Source organism: Tursiops truncatus, chromosome 5 (assembly GCF_011762595.2).
Source record: "Tursiops truncatus isolate mTurTru1 chromosome 5, mTurTru1.mat.Y, whole genome shotgun sequence".
NCBI lineage: Eukaryota > Metazoa > Chordata > Mammalia > Artiodactyla > Delphinidae > Tursiops > Tursiops truncatus.
In genome coordinates this window covers 18842089-18859556 of record NC_047038.1, presented here as the reverse complement: position 1 = coordinate 18859556, position 17468 = coordinate 18842089, and the positions used below count along the sequence as shown (strand labels likewise).

The following is a 17468-nucleotide window of genomic DNA, read 5'->3' as shown; positions in this document are numbered from 1 at the left end:
TTTTTTTTCTTTCGTTTGTCCTGTTTCATATTTATTTTGAATTTTTTCAAGTTGTTTGGAAATCCTTTGGGAACGTCAGTGATATGTATGTGGATTTATGTTGTATATACTGGTATATGCTGGCTGGTTCTTCTCTCTGGAGAGATCTGAAGGATGGGTAGGCTTTCAACAGGAACACGTGCTGGTGCAAAGGACATTCCAGGAGAGTTTGGACAAAGTATCTTGTACCACAGGGGAGTGTTGATACTTCTGGCTGGAGAAGAGTAAATATGGTCTTCATCCATGGTCCATATGACACATGCAGGGGATAGGAGAGTTGGGGGCTGGGTGGAGGCAAGTCTGAGGACCATGAATGCCAGACTGAGAAACCTGAACCAGAGAAGCTTTCATAATGGATGTCCAGTCAGTCAGCTCTGTAGATAATTGACACTTCTCATTCCCTTCGTAAAACTTGTTTGCTGATGCTTCCTGCACCTGAACTTGGGAGACAGCTGCCTCTCTCCACAGCTCCCAGCACTGCTGCCTCCACCATCTGAGTTCAGGGCTTACCAAGAATTAGTTACCTTTGCTCCTGAGCCTGTTGGTGCCTTCTTTATTTGTAACTGGAACAACATAATTTAATTCAATGCTATGTAACCTGATGAAATAAGAATGTGGGGTGGGGGGGACTTTCCTGGTGGTGAAGTGGTTAAGAATCCGCCTGCCAATGCAGAGGACATGGGTTTGAATCCTGGTCCGGGAAGATCCCACATGCTGGGGAGCAACTAAGCCCGTGCACCACAACTACTGAATCCTGCGTGCCACAACTACTGAAGCCCGTGCACCTAGAGCCCGTGCTCTGCAACAAGAGAAGCCACAGCAATGAGACGCCCATGCACCATAACAAAGAGTAGCCCCCACTCACCGCAACTGGAGAAAGCCTACACACAGCAACAAAGACCCAACGCAGCCAAAAATAAATAAATAAATTTATTTTTAAAAAAAGAATGTGAGGGGGAATGACGGGGGGATAATTTCTATGACAGCTAAGTAGAATGCTTTGGAAAGAATTGATTAAAGTGAGGACCTAAAAAAATTGATGTTAAATTAGCTGTAGGGGAGAAAGTTATTTTAAAAACTGGAGAAAATATATAAAACTCCAGAAGGATTCTGGGCTCAGATTGCCTCAGAGATGTCTTTCAGATCTTGTTCTACTTTAAAGAAACTGCAACTTTAGATCATAAGATGATGCAGCTGACTGTGATGTAGGTAAGGAGGCCCCCCTGAACTCCACCAGAGGACCCCTGCTCAAGATGAGACCCTCACTCCATATCACACGTGGCTGCCCATGTTTCATGTTAAATTTAAAATATTAGTATGCGTTTACAGCATTTTCCTCATTTTAATTGATTTCTTCAATGGATCACTTAGGTGTGGGTCAATAGGGAACAACTGGAGATTTTGAAGCAAGGAAGTGACATATTCAACCCAACTACAGTGGAATTTGTTGCATTTAATAAGCATTTTAATCTGCCTCTCAAACATGAAGCATTTCAGTACACTTGCATTAAAAATACTTGACTTGATATCAAGGTACAAATGCAATATGATGGCGTGGGTCTGAATAATGGGTTCAAGTCCTGGCTTTACCACCTACCGGTGGTAAAAACAGAATCTACCTGAGAGGAATGAGATATACGTTAACACTATTATTATTAAAGAAAGGTCAGGATGGCTACCTCTGCTGGCTACAGAGTGGGCTGAGATTAGAGATACCAATCCAGAGACTCAAGAGTATAGGATAGTTTGCCTAATGTAGGAAGATAAGGATTTTTGTGAATTTGTACTACACCTTTCTAAAGTAGTATCAGAAATAATTTCTATTATTTCTAAAATATCTACAAAGTGAACACAAAACCCTAAGACAACCACTTTGTCATCTTGCTGCTTCATTATATGCCAACCGAGCCAATTGTCAGCTCCTCTATCTTCATGTATAAGGGTGATCTAGTCAATTGGGAATCTCCTCTGTGCCAAATGAAGTCTCAGCCTTCCCTCAGCTCCTTATACTGGGGTCAGTTTTCTGTCTGGTACTGTTTAGATACAACATGTGCTACATAAACTTCAGCACAGAATAAAACGGTTTAATAAGTCAAAAGCAGTTATTATAATCTCCCATTGACCGAAGATCATACTGTAAATAAAAAGCAAAAGTTTTCCACTGAGCTACATCTTTTTACAAGACAGACTGAATATCAGATATATCTTTAGTAAAGATAAAAAATACAAATGATACTCTATCAAAATACTGATTTTTCTGAAGACTCAATCTTGATACATTTCTTCAAGACTCAGAAAAAAATTTTTTTAGTGTTAATGTGTATATGTATGCATGTGCATAGCCAGAATAAAAGACATGCAAAATTCAGAATTCTTCACGCCCTTGAGAAGATGTTCTAAGTCATACTTCGCAGCTTTCATGGTTAAAATGCCTTTTGTGAATGTCCCTGAGCTGTGTGGATGCCCGTCACATTCAATCATGGTAGTTCTTACCAAGTTTCACAGTGAATAGTAATGAGGAATTTTAAAGGAAAGAAGAAGCAGAGAAGGAAGGAAGGAAGGGAGAGAAAGAGAGAGATTCATTGCCCATTGTTACCGTAAGTGAAAAGGAAGAGAAACTGTAGGTGGGGTTAGTCTTTCTGGGACATTCCTGCATACAAACAGTCCCCCAGATATCAGCAGCTCCCTTTGGGCACCTCTCCTTCCCTCTGGTTCCCTGCTAGCTGCAGCTCAGCACTAGGAAAGCCCCAGCAGAGGGAGGGCAGAAAAGGTGTGAGGCAGCAGGCTTTTCCATTTCCCCTCTTGGGCTCTGTTTTTCCACCTTACAGTTTGCCCTGATTCAGAACGAAAAGGTGAGAACCTACTGAGGGATATAGCACCAGCCCCTTTCCCTACTGTGACCAGATCACACAACAGCCAAGACTTGACACCAAGATGTCCATGAAACCAAGGCCCAGCCATTCAAGACAGACTGGTTTTACCTCCTGGTCCAGTTTTGCTCCATGCATGTTAGACTGTCCCAAAGGGAAGAGTTTGGAGCGGTTGTTGAGCAAGCTTCCTGGGAGCCGCAGAGGCGCTGGATTTTGTACTGCACACTCGAAGCCTGTCCTCCACTTGCCCTGACCCCTGTCTCCTTAGCCACTGATGATGATGCAGACCTTGTTTTCCTTTTACTCATCAGCACCCAAATCCATGGGGTTGTGATGGGTTAGCAGCCTTTCTCATTATAAGACACCGGTTGGCCATGGGGCTGCAGAGGCAAAATGAATCATGGTTAAAAATATTCATCTCCCCGCCTCCCTTGGTATGTATGATGCTGTCCTTTAAACCATCTAAATATAGAAGAATCTCTCCAATTTGTAAAGCCCTGAAGAGAAAACCTTGAGTTTGAAGCTTTCCTTAATTATGCCAATGTTTAACAGTAATCTTTGTAGTATGGCAATCTCACTTCACTTCCTAGTATATTCGTTGACTTTCCTTTCTACATCTAGAGAAAAATATATTTAAACTTTAATTAAACTTTCTTTAATAATCAGGGCTTAGCAAAAATATATATGCAGTCTAAAAATCTAGAATCACTCAATGCATTTACTGCTTGTAGAGGTTTTGTTTTTTTATTTTTTTAATTTATCTTGGTAACCTTTTTTTTATTGAAGTAGAGTTGATTTACAAGTTGTATTAGCTTCAGGTGTACAGGAAATTGATTCAGTTATACATATATATATACATCCATATATATATATATATATATATATATATATATATATATATATATATATGTATAGTTCTTCAGATTTTTTTCCCATATAGGTTATTACAAAGTATATAGTTCCCTGTGCTATACAGTAGGTCCCTGTTGGTTATCTATTTTATATATAGTAGTGTGTATATGTTAATACCAAACTCCTAATTTATCCCTCCCCCACCTTTCCCCTTTGGTAACTGTAAGTTTGTTTTCTATGTCTGTGGGTCTATTTCTGTTTTGTATATTAGTTCATTTGTATCATTTTTTTAATTCTAAATATAAGTGATATCATAAGATTAAAAGATATAAGCAGAGAATAATGTTATTTGAATTAATGTTACTTTCTGAAATTGCTACTCATAGGTTGAAAGGAATCCTTTATTTTAAAGTATTAGGGACTTCGCTGGTAACACAGTGGTTAAGAATCCACCTGCCAATGCAGGGGACACGGGTTTGAGCCCTGATCCGGGAAGATCCCACATGCCGCAGTGCAACTAAGCCCGTGCGCCACAACTACTGAGCCTGTGCTCTAGAGCTTGCGAGCCACAACTACTGAGCCCGCAAGCCACAACTACTGAAGCCCGTGTGCCTAGAGCCCGTGCTCCACAACAAAGAGTAGCCCCCACTCTCCACAAGTAGAGAAAGCCTGCACACACAGCAACGAAGACCCAAAGCAGCCAAAAATAAATAAAGTATTAAAGTTTTGTGGGCTGAGTGGGAAGAACAGACACTTCTCCCTCACTCCTGCTATTTCCTTCCATTTTCAGAGGCTCCATTCCCATTGGCACTGCTGGCCTCTCATTCCTTTACTCATCTGTCCCAGGAGAGGAGCTGGACTTTGGGGAAGATTGTTTGCAAAAGTGGTCACAATAATTCCTCCCTCCTCAGGCCCTTTATAATGTGACTTAGCCACTTCTCCCACCAAGAGGCAGGATTAATTTCCCACCCCTTCAATCTGGCCTGCATTTATGATTTCCTTTCATCAACAGAGTACAGTGCAAGTGGTGGGTTGTGGCTTCTGAACTTCTTTGCCTCCAGTGGCCTTGCAGCTTCTGCACTGGTCCCCATGAATGTTGCTCTTGCGTAACCCAGACTAGGCTTCTCAACAGTGAGAGAACACATGACAGAAAGGCCCAACCAACAGCTGAAACCAACCACCAGCTGTATAAGAGAGCTCACCTGCAGATGACTGCAGCTATGTGTGTGACCCAGACAAAACCAGCAGGAAGACCTCCCATTGGGTCCAGTGCAAATTGATGACCCACAGTATTTTTTTATTGAGATATAATTTCCATATAACATTGTGTAAGTTTAAGGTGTACAATGTGTTGATTTGATTCATTTATATATTGCAATATGATTAGCACCATAGCTTAAGCTAACACCTTTATCATGGCACATAATTATCATTTCACTTTTTGTGGTGAGAACACTTAAGATGGAGTCTCTTAGCAATGAAGTATATTATACAGTACAGTTGACTGTAGTCACTATGCTGTGCATTAGCTCTCCACAACTTATTCATCTGCTAGTTGCAAGTTTGTACCCTTTAACACATCTCCCCAGTTCACCCACCTCCCCCAGTCCCTGGTAACCACCATTCTATTCTGTGTCTACAAATTCTTCTTTTTTAGATTCCATTGTAAGTGATATCATGCAATATTTGTCTTTCTCTGTCTGGCTTATCTCACTTAGCGTAATGCCCTCAAAAGTCCATCCATGTTGTGGTAAATGGCAGGATTTTCTTCTTTCTCATGGCTGAGTAATATTCCGTTGGGATATATATATATATATATATATATATATATATAACAGCTTCTGTAACCATATATATATATATGTAAGGGAATATTTTATATATATATAAAAATATATTTTATATATATATAGAAATTATTTAGCCATTCATCCATTGACACTTAGGTTGTTTCCATATCTTGGCTATTGTGAATTATGCTACAATAAACATGGAAGTGCACATGTCTTTTCAACATCCTGTTTTCATTTCCTTCGAGTATATATCCAGAACTGAGATTCCTGGATCACACGTTAGTTGTATTTCTAAATTTTTGAGGAACCTCCACACTGTTTTCCATAGCAGCTCAACCAATTTACATTCCCACCAGCAATGCACAAGGGTTCCCTTTCTCCACATCCTTGCAAACACTTGTTATCTCTTGTCTTTTTGATGACAGCCATCCTAACAGGTGTGAGGTGATATCTTATTGTGGTTTTGATTTGCATTTCCCTAACGATTAGTGACGTTGAGCATCTTTTCATGTACCTGTTGCCTATTTGGATATCTTCTTTGGAAAAATGTCTATTCAGTTCCTCTGCCCATCTTTAATCAGTTTATTTGTTGTTAGTATTAAGTTCTATGAGTTCTTTATATATTGTCGATATTAACCCCTTATCCAATACGTGGTTTGCAAATATTTTTTCCCATTCCATAGTTTGCCTTTTCATTTTGTTAATTGTTTTTCTCTGTGCAAAAGATTTTTAGTTTGACATAGTTCCACTTGTCGATTTTTTTTCTTTTGTTGCTTGAGCTTTTGGTGTCATATCACATCCAAAAAATCATTGCCAAGACCAATGTCAAAGAGTTTCTTCTCTGTTTTCTTCCAGGACTTTTATGGTATGAGGCCTTATGTTTAAGTCTTTAATTCATTTCAAGTTAATTTTTGTGAGTGATATAAGGGTTCAATTTCATTCTTCTGCCCGTGGTTACCCAAGTTTCCCAACACCATTTACTGAAGAAAATATCCTTTCCTTTTTGTCAGGATTGCTTTGACTATTCAAGGTCTATTGTGGTTCCATACAAATTTTAGAATTGTTTTTGCTATTGCTGTGAAAAATGTTACTGGATTTTTGATAGGTATTGCATTGAATCCATAGACGGCTTAGAATAACATGGACACTTTAACAATATTAATTTTATCCATGAACATGAAATAGCTTTCCATTTGTGTCTTCTTCAATTTCTTTCATCAAAGTCTTGTAGTTTTCATTGTACAGATCTTTCACTTCCTTGCTTAAACTTATTCCTAATTATTTTATTGTTTTTGATACTGTTGTGGCTGGGATAGTTTTACTTCTTTTTCAGATATTTCATTGTTAGTGTATGGAAACACAACTGATTTCTTTTTTTTTTTTTTTTCTCGATACACGGGCCTCTCACTGTTGTGGCCTCTCCCATTGCAGAGCACAGGCTCCGGACGCACAGGCCCGGCGGCCATGGCTCACGGGCCCAGCCTCTCTGCGGCATGTGGCATCTTCCCAGACCAGGGCACGAACCCATGTCCCCTGCGTTGGCAGGCAGACACTCAACCACTGCGCCACCACGGAAGCCCACAACTGATTTCTGTATGTTGATTTTTTTAATTTTTTATTTTATATTGGAGCACAGTTGATTAACAATGTTGTGTTAGTTTCAGGTGTACAGCAAAGTGATTCAGTTATACATATACATGTATCTATGCGTTTTTAAATTCTTTGTTATTACAGAATATTGAGCATATATGTTGATTTTTATCCTGCAACTTTACTGAATTCATTGATTAGTTCCAGCAGTTTTTTTGGTTCAGTCTTTAGAATTTTCTGCATAAGGCCATATGATTTGCAAATAATGACTATTTTATTTCTTCCTTCCCCAGCTGGATACCTTTTATTTCTATACCTTGCCTAATTACTCTAGCTAGGACTTCCAGTACTATTTTAAATCGGAACGGTGAGAGTGGGCACCCTGATCTTGTATCTGATCTTAGAGGAAAAGCTTTCAGTCCTTCACCATTGAGTATGATGTTAGCTGTGGGTTGTCAGTATGACCTTCATTATGTGGAGGTATATTCCTTCTACACCCAATTTGTTGATGGTTTCTCTCATGAAAGGGTATTGTATTTTGTCAAGTGCATTTTCTGCGTCTATTGAGATGATCATATGATTTTTGTCTTTCATGCTATTAATGTGGTGTATAACATTTATTGATTTGCATTATGTTGACCTATTCTTGCATCCCGGGGATAATTCCCATTTGGTTATGGTGTATGATCCTTTTAATGTGTTGTTGGATTCAGTTTGCTAATATTTTGTTGAGAATTCTTGCATTTATCAGGGATATTGTTCTATAGTTTCCTTTTCTTGTAGTGTCCTTATCTGGCTTTGGTATCAGGGTAATGCTGGCTTCATGAAATAAAGAAAGTTGAAAATGTCCCATTCTCTTCAATTTTTTGGGAGAATTTGAGAATAATGGGTGTTAATTCTTCTTTAAATATTTGGTAGAATTCACCAGTGAAGTCATCTGGCTTTTCTGTGTTCAAAGGTTTTTGATTACTGATTCAATCTCACTCATTATTGGTCTGTTAAGATTTTTTATTTCTTCCAGATTCAGTCTTTTTTTTTCTTTTCCATAACGGTTTATTACAGGATGTTAAATATAACTCCCTTTGCTATACAGTAAGACCTTGTTGTTTATCCATTCTAATATATAATAGTTTACCTCTGCTAATCCCAAACTCCCAATCCATTCCTCCCCCACCCACCCCCCTTGACAACCACAGGTCTGTTTTCTATGTCTGTGAATCTGTTCCATATTCAGTTTTGGTAGGCTGTATGCTTCTAAGAATTTATCCATTTCTTCTAGCTTATCCAATTTGTTGGTCTATACTTGCTTATGGTAATCTCTTACGATACTATGTATTTCTGTAATATCATTTGTAATGTCTCCTCTTTAGTTTCTGATTTTATTTGAGTCTTTTCTCTTTTTTCCTTTTTTTTTTTTTTTTTTCTTTTTGTGGTACGCGGGCCTCTCACTGTTGTGGCCTCTCCCATTGAGGAGCGCAGGCTCAGTGGCCATGGCTTACGGGCCCAGCCGCTCCGCGGCATGTGGGATCTTCCCAGACCGGGGCACGAACACGTGTCCCCTGCATCGGCAGGCAAACTCTCAACCACTGTGCCACCAGGGAAGCCCTTTTCTCTTTTTTCTTAGTCTAGCTAAAAGTTTATCTTTTTGAAAAACCAGCTCTTAGTTTCATTGATCTTTTCTGTTGTTTTTCTGGTCTATGTTTCATTTATTTCTGCTCTGATCTTTGTTATTTCCTTCCTTCTGCTAACTTTGGTCTTCGTTCTTTTTTCTTTAATTCTTTGAGGTGTAAAGTCAGGTTGCTTATTTGAGATTTTTCTATTTTCTTAATATATGCATTTATTGCTGTTAAACTTGCCTTTCAGAACTGCTTTTGCGGCATCCCAAATGTTTTGGTGTGCTATGTTTCCATTTCCATTTGTTTTGAGATATTTTTTGATTTCCCTTTTATGTTTGTTCTTCTACCCACTCATTGTTCAGGAGTATGTTGTTTAGCTTCCATATGCTTGTAAATTTTCCAACTTTCCTCTTATTGTTGATTTCAACTTATACCATTGTGGTTGGAAAATATACTTGGTATTATTTCAATCTTTTAAAATTTACTAAGATTTGCTTTGTGACCTATCATATGGTCTATCCTGGAGAATATTCTGTGTGCACTTGAGAAGAATGAGTGTTCTGCCACTGATGGATGGAATGCTCTATAAATGTCTGTTAGATCCATTTAATGTAGGGTTCAAATCCAATGTTTCCTTGTTGATTTTCTGTCTGGATGATCTATCCGTTGCTGAAAGTGGGGTAATCAATCCCCTACTATTATTGTATTACTGTCTATTTCTCTTTCCACATCTATTACTATTTGCTGAATATATTTAGGTGCTCTATGTTGGGTGTATATGTATTTACAATTATTATATCTTCTTGAAAATTTGACCCCTTAAAAATATGAAATACTTCGTGAATTTGTGTGTCATCTTTGCTCAGGGCCATGCTAACCTTCTCTGTATTGTTTAAATTTTAGTATATGTGATGCTGAAGCAACAACAACTCATGGTATTATGAACATTTAAAATTGTTGTTGTTTTAAGTTACTAAGGGTTTTTTTTATTTTTTTTTTTAAATTGAAGTGTAGCTGATTTACAATATTGTGTTGGTTTCAGTTGTACAGCAAAGTGATTCAGTTATATATATTTTTTTATATTATTTTCCATTATAGATTATTGTAAGATATTGAATATAGTTCCCTGTGTTATATAGTAAATGCTTGTTGCTTATCCATTTTATGTATAGGAGTTAACAGATAATTACAGACTCCTAATTCATCCCTCCCCCTGCTCCCTTCTCCTTTTGGTAACATAGTTTATTTCCTATGTCTGTGAGTCTGTTTCTGTTTTGTATATAGATTCATCTGTGTTATTTTTTAGATTCCACATATAAGTGATATTACATAATATTTGTTTTTCTCTGTCTGACTTGCTTCACTTAGTGTGATATTCTCTAGGTTGCTGCAGATGGCAATATTTCAAACGTTTTTATAGCTGAGTAATATTCCACTTTTATATATATATAATGTTCCGTTATATATAATATAATATATATTATATATAATATAATGGAATATTATATATATAATTATATATACACACATACATACACACACACACACACACACACACACACCCCTTCTTCTTAAACATGTCTGTCATTGGGCACTTGGGTTGTTTCTATGTCTTGGCTATTGTAAATAGTGCTGCTATGAACATTGGAGTGCATGTATCTTTTCAAATTAGAATTTTCAAGTGGTTTTTATCATAGATAATTGATAAATCCTTAATCTGATGGAAGAATCTAGAAAAAGATGTTGAGGGTGCATAGCCCAACTCCTTCCTCTCATTCTCCTTTTGGGAGGAAGCAGCCCACTGAGAATCCATGTTCTCTTTCTGCCATCCAGACCATAAATTGTACAGGGTGGATATGCACTGATGGATACTTTTTCCAAATGCTAGAGGACCAGAAGTTAAAGTCAATACTTGGCTGAAATCAAGGTCAAAACCAAGTATTGACGTAAGAGAACTAGAAATCAATAATAAATCTGAAAAATAATTTAAGAATATAGAATTATTATAATAATTTTAGTAGTCACAAATTAAAAGTTGATTAGTGAAATTAAATGTGTTTTAAATATTTTTTCTAACAATGTATTCCATTCCCTTTCTCTTCACATTCTTTATTATGTCAAAATAGAAAGTAATTTATCCAGACTTTGAACTTTTTCCTCCTCATGAAAGTTTAAGGTGGCAAAATGATAATTTAATTCATCCTCACAAGATGTGAAAAATTCTCAAATAGGACTTTTTATTGAAGACACGTAGCATCTTTGTACGGGATTTGGCCTTGACATTTTCTGTTACTCATTTCTATATGAATTAAGTTTTCCTGACTATCAGAAGGATATTTTGTTCTAACAACTCCTGTTGTTTCTGTGTGGTGTTGAGTGTATATATTTTTAATTTTAAAATGATTTTTCTGAGTTTTTCTTCCTCTATTCATCTGCCCCACTTTTATCTGGGCCTTCTCTTTCCTTCATCTCTTTTGTTCCTTTCTGCTCAATTTTGATTCATCTCTGACCATCTTGCCTGGGTGTAGGGCCCTATGGAAGGTGAGGAGGGTGTGCTGCTAAGCCCGTCAGCCCGGCTTCCTGCAGGCCCTTTGCCTCTCCTGCTAAGCCAGGGGCAAACCCCTCTCATTCCTGCTGCTGCTTTCACTGTCCCACCTCCTCCTGAGGATCTGGTAGCCATCTTGGTGTCTCCTATTATCAGGTTGTCAGTCATCTCCTGGCTTCCCTCTGCTTTCTCCTGAACAGTTGCTGATTATGTGCTGATCTTGTGACTCTTGCTTGTTTGCACTTTGGGGTTCATGGAGTACCTTGTCAGCTAGTTTTGTTGTAAATGTTGTACACTGGTTTGTTTTTTGTTTTAATTTCACTGTTTTCTCCATACTGGGATTTGGGAAGATCCAAAAGCTTGCCATTCCCACCGTTGTCATCTTCCCAGAATTTGATAATAAGAATTTTAACACAAGTTCAATCTTCATTACTTGCCCATAATTTGAAAGGGACTATCCAGATAGTTATTCAGATCATTGATAAATCCAAATGACATCCCTTGTTCACAACTCTTGTTTGTGTTACTGTCACTGTTAAGCTGATCATCTATGATGGTCCCCTATGATTATGATATCACCCGACCTCTGATCACCCACAAGTTTCAGGATGTGAGAAATGCTGTGAAAGTAGACGTCTGTATGGCTCTTTCAGCAAAATACCAGGGCCAAGGTCAAACCTGGGCACATCTTGATTACATGAGTGATATATGTGTGATCTGGCTGCCCTGCTGCTGGATGGGTGAATTGAATTCTGGGCTTCAGTGTTTGGAAGCTCACCTGCATTCAGAAACCATGTCCTCCAGCCCAGCCCTTACTAATTAAACAAAAGTTTTAAGTTTTACCTCCAAACGCCAGCCAACTCCTTTATACTTCAGAACTTGGACAGGGAGAATTTTTCTCTTTATTGTTTAAAAAATAAACTAGGAGCAAAATATTGGAGAGCACCTTAACACATGAAGCTTGAGGCATCTGGCAGGGCCAGGGAGGGCAACTTTGTTATGGTGACTCTTACTAAGTGTTATGGGTTGAATTTTGTCCCCTCAAGTAAGATATGTTAAAGCTCTAACTGTCCAAGCCTCAGAATGTGACCTTATTTGGAAATAGGATTCTTGCAGAGGTACTTATTTAAGATGAAGTCATACTGGAATTGGGTGGGGACCTACTCCAATGTAACTGGTGTCCTTATGAGAATATGGCCACAAAGACAGAGGGAGAACACCATGTGATGATTAAGGCAGAGATTGGGTTATGCAGCTGCAACCTCAAAGACCGCCGTCAAACCACCAGAAGTTAGGAAGAAGCAGGGAAGGATTGCCTTACAGGTTTCAGAGGGGGTGCAGGCCTGCCGACACCTTGATTTCAGACCTCTAGCCTCCAGAACTCTGAGACAATACATTTCTGTTGTTTTAAGCCCCCCAGGTGGCTAATACACTAAGTAAAGGCTTTGGGAGCTTCTTATCTTTGTGGTTTGCAGCCTGTTTTGAGCAATGGAACTGGGTTTTGCAGTCACAAGACAACAGTGTAAAGAATCTCACTGACTCTATGGTGAACACAGAACTCAACACCCAAGAATCTGAAAGCAGCTAATGTCGATTAACATCTCTCTGTAGAAAATCTTTTTCCTTTAATTGAATCTTTGCTTGAGCCACACCAAGAAAAAGCTCCAGTTAGGCAGTTCAATGTTAAATTACAACAGTCTGTTACTTGTGTCAGAGAATACACTAAGTGATGTGATGCAAATGAGATTGAGGAAAATGTTGCAGAGTATAAACTTAAAAAAATCTCCTGCCAACCAAGAAAAATTCTCCACAAAAGTAGAGGAGAAAGAAAACAGTTTTGTTATTGAATAAGCATTAATCCAGAATGTGATGTGCATCACAGTCAATCCACTGAGAGACTGCAAAAACAGAAAGAAATCTCACCCTTTTACATAGCCAGGCAGATAACTACCCATTCCATACATGTTCTCAAGGTAAACGGTAATTAGCCCTCAAAAAAGAGGACTTGACAGCACCATTTATTACAGAGTTCATCTTTTATCTTTTTACATCTTTATTAGAGCATAATTGCTTTACATATTGTGTTAGTTTCTGCTGTTTAACAAAGCGAATCCGCTATACATATACATATATCCTCATATCTCCTCCCTCTTGCGTCTCCCTCCCACCCTCCCTATCCCACCCCTCTAGGTGGTCACAAAGCACCAAGCCAATCTCCCTGTGCTATGCGGCTGCTTCCCACTAGCTATCTATTTTACATTCGGTAGTGTACATATATGCCAATGCCACTCGCTCACTTCGTCCTAGCTTACCCTTCCCTCTCCCCGTGTCCTCAAGTCCATTCTCTAAATCTGTGTCTTACAGTTCGTCTTAAACGTATCTGGTAATTGAGGTGACCCTCTGCGTTAGCTAATTGGCTTTATCCAAAGGAAGAACAAAGTTCTTATTATCTTTATGAAAAAAGATCACTTTGTAATTTAGAGCAAGGTGCCCACTCAAGTTAGGCTCCTACTTTCCCACAGAAACTGGGAGATAAGGGTTCTGTTTTTCTTGATGATTACATTTCAAAGAGATGGCTTCCCAGTGTTTGAGGAAGCATTCTGCTTTCAAATGAATTATTGCAATTGCTAAATGCAAATGAAATAACATTAATTCTCCTTTTCACGCTTCTGGTTCCTGCTTGAATTCCTTGGTAAATCAGTTTGCCAGTCCTGGTTCTCAGACTCTTCCAGTAGATTGCCTTGGACACTGATTCTTAGCAATTGAGAAAATACTGAGAAAAGTAATTAACTTACACCGACCTTTCCACACCTTTATGTTGTGAAGTGCTCCATGAAATAAAGAGTTTCATGGTTGTGGCAGAGACTATTCATGGTCCCCTCCTCTTCTTCCATACAAATATAATTTTTAACCAGGTATGTGGCTGCATAGAATAAAGCCTACATTTTTAGTTCTCTTTTTTAGGTAGACGTGGTCATGGAATTAAGTTCTGATCAATAGGATGTAATCTAACGTCACTTTGTAACCTCTAGGGAAGTGTCCTTGAAGGGAAAGGGGCTTCTCTTCTCTTTTTCATTTCCTCCTTCCTGCTAGATGGAATATGGATGTATAAGTTGGAGCTGGAGCAGCCATATGGGACCATGAGGTGGTCTTAACAATGGAAACCTGAGTCATGACACCCTAAAGAACTGAAGCAGCTCTGGACTAGCTATCTCTGGAATTTTACTTAAGAAAGAAATAAACTTTTATCTAGTTTAAGACATTAAGACACTGATATTTTATATTTTTTTCTATCACTCTTAGTTGAACTTAATCTTAACTGATACCATAGTCAAATATATCTGGAATATTCTGCATGTCTCATCTCCTGCACTACTAGGAAATACTGGCATATAGAGGCTTTTCAAAGACCTGAAGCAAAATAATATTTTGAATTTTGTTTAATTCTCTATTCCTCAGTGTTTTCTTTTTTTATTAACACTTTGCATAGAGAGTTGATTTTCAACTTATTATTACACAGTGGAAGTCCCTGATATAAATATAGTAGACCTTAATAACAATACAACGTTGCTAGCTTTGCTGCCACTTGAACAACTAAGATCTCCATATCCCGCAGCTGTATTCTGATGAATATGTAACTCCATACTTTGTTCAGGGTGGTCTTTCAGATCCACATTATGCCACCCGAACTCTAGGAGCAAAGAGGGATGGGGGGTCGGCTAATGCTTCCGTAGGCTGAGTTAAGTCATTGCTTAAGTGATTAAGTCATCGATAGACATTTAGGTATGTATTTACTGAATTCTGCTAACTCTGCTGTCAAGAGCTTATACTGGGCTTTTATTCATGCATTTCTATAAAAAGTGGTCTCACTGTCTAGGGTCTGTTCTTGGGTCACGAGGAATCACTGGAGGACTTTAGCATGAGCTACAGCTGTAAGTCAATCTTGTAACATGTCATCTAAGAGATACTCAAATTACGGTGTTGAGACTTAACCTCAGTTCTTCAATATATATATAGCTTTAAATGTAGCTTTAGCCAGACCAACAATGTATTTTATTTGTGGAATTTTAACATCTGGTGTTACTGAGAAGAGTGTCTTATTGGCTCCACAAGCTCATCAATATAACTGTTAAACTAATGTGAAGGCTCCTCGAGGGCCATGACTGATTTTTCTTTTCAGCCTCTTCAGTGACAAGCATGAGGCACATACAGAAATGCAGTTATTGCTAAGTGGGAATTAGGGAAAATGCCTGGGCTACCTTAACAAGCACAAAGGCAGTTTTGTATAAGCCATATTTCAATACTTTGCTTCAACAGTGCCTCCTTTTCTCTTCATGGAATGGTTTAAGGTATTTTTCTCAACACCGTACAGAATCTATTTTGGTTTCCCAACATTTGAGCCACTCTCGATGCACATATTCAGACATGAGAGGCAGGAGCGTTTTGAATTACTCTGATGTCCAAATCTTCTGTAACCTACTTAGTTTAGTTACACTGACGTTTTTAGAACCATTAAGACCAGAGGTGCATTCAATGTGCTCTACAGTATAAGTTTATTTAGCCCCCAATGTCTAGGATGGCCCTGAGCCCTGACTGTTTGCCTCCCTGCATTTTTCTGTAAGGATAACATTATTTCCTGTCATAGAAAAGTTTGTTTGACTTCTTCAGGGTAGGTGAATTTTGGACATCTCCTCTTTTGAAACTAGTGTATTATGTTTAAGCTCTGAATCACCAAATGAACAAACAAAATCTCAAAGAACTACAATTTTTCTTTGTTCATTGTAAAAGTGAACAGATCCCCATTAGAAAAATATCCTAATTCTTCCTTGCTGAAGCAGGGGCTGCTTGGGGTGGGTTCTGCAGCAATCATTAGAAATAGCACTGAAGATAAGGCCTTTACTGGGCTTGGAGAACCGTATGAAAACACTCTCTGGTAGCTTCTGGCAATTAAATAGAAGATAATCTTGCCAAAGCTATACCCACATTTGAAGCCCTTATACCGTTAGACCAAGGGTATAGTTTTCTATGGGTCATTCCCTGTGAAAATTTGAACCACATCAGGGTTGAAGGGCTTTCTCCTCTCGCCTCATTTAATTCATGTTTCCCCTTCCTTTTTATAGTCTCAGAGTATTTTGTGATTCTGGAACAGTCATTTTCAAACCTGCGTGTGCATGAAGCTCACCTTCATAGACTGATTCAGTAGGCCCGGGCTGGGTTCAGGAAACCACGTTCACAGCAGGACTCAGATCGATCGATCGATCGAGCGATCTTTTATTTATTTGTTTGTTTGTTTGTTTGTAACTGATGGTGGGGACCTGCATCTGACTGTTGCCTGTCACTGCCTCTATCTCCCTTCTCTTTCCACAGTCATCTGGGAACAGAACAAGCAAGTTCACGCCCTTCCCCTTTGTATCTGGACCTCCCTAAGGAAAAACCCTAGAATCCACTTGGCCGAGTCTGTCCCTTGATATGCTAAATGGGGAACTAAGATGAGGGCTGTGATTAATACATTAATTAATGAGGGAACCAGTAAGATAATACAACCGGTTCAAAAGCATGCTTATGTATATCATTAGAAAAGCTGAAATGAACTTGCAAGCAGATGGAAAACTGATCATTATCCGCAGGGCAATAATCAATTGTGTTCCACATGAAAATATTAATTTGCATTTCTATGGAAAAGAATCATTTGCATTACTGTAAGTTTTCTAAGACTTACTGAGTTATAAAATAGCTCAACGACTGGTCTCAGACCCCTGTAGAACCAGACAACCTGGAAAGATGTATTAGACAGGGCACTCAGCGATTTTTTTTCCTATTTAAATGTCTTTCAAATTTTTCCTGACAGTCAAAGACCTAAATTTCCTTACCAGTAACATGAGAGATCCAGACAAGTGACCTCTGAGACCCTTCAATTCCAACATCCTATTACTCTGATTCCTTGGCCATTATCTATGTGGGTGAGTATAACTCATGGAATTATTTTGTTGGTATGTCAAAACTATTGTAGTCATGTGTATTAGTCAAAACCAGCCATAGTTATTAGTGCATCCTCATTCAATCTCTGTCTAAAAAAAAAAATCAAACAAAAATTCTGCCTCTCTCCCAGTTATTTTTAAGCTCTGTGTGTGTGTGTGTGTGTGTGTGTGTGTGTACTTGTAGA

General features: G+C 38.5%; 1 non-coding gene across 1 annotated transcript; it reads right to left on the bottom strand.

The window, feature by feature from the left end:
• Window positions 1–9581: 9581 nt before the first annotated feature.
• Window positions 9582–9687, bottom strand: LOC117312521 (U6 spliceosomal RNA). Its single transcript, XR_004526845.1, has one exon. It is a non-coding gene; the product is annotated as a U6 spliceosomal RNA (small nuclear RNA).
• Between the last annotated feature and the right edge of the window lie 7781 nt (window positions 9688–17468).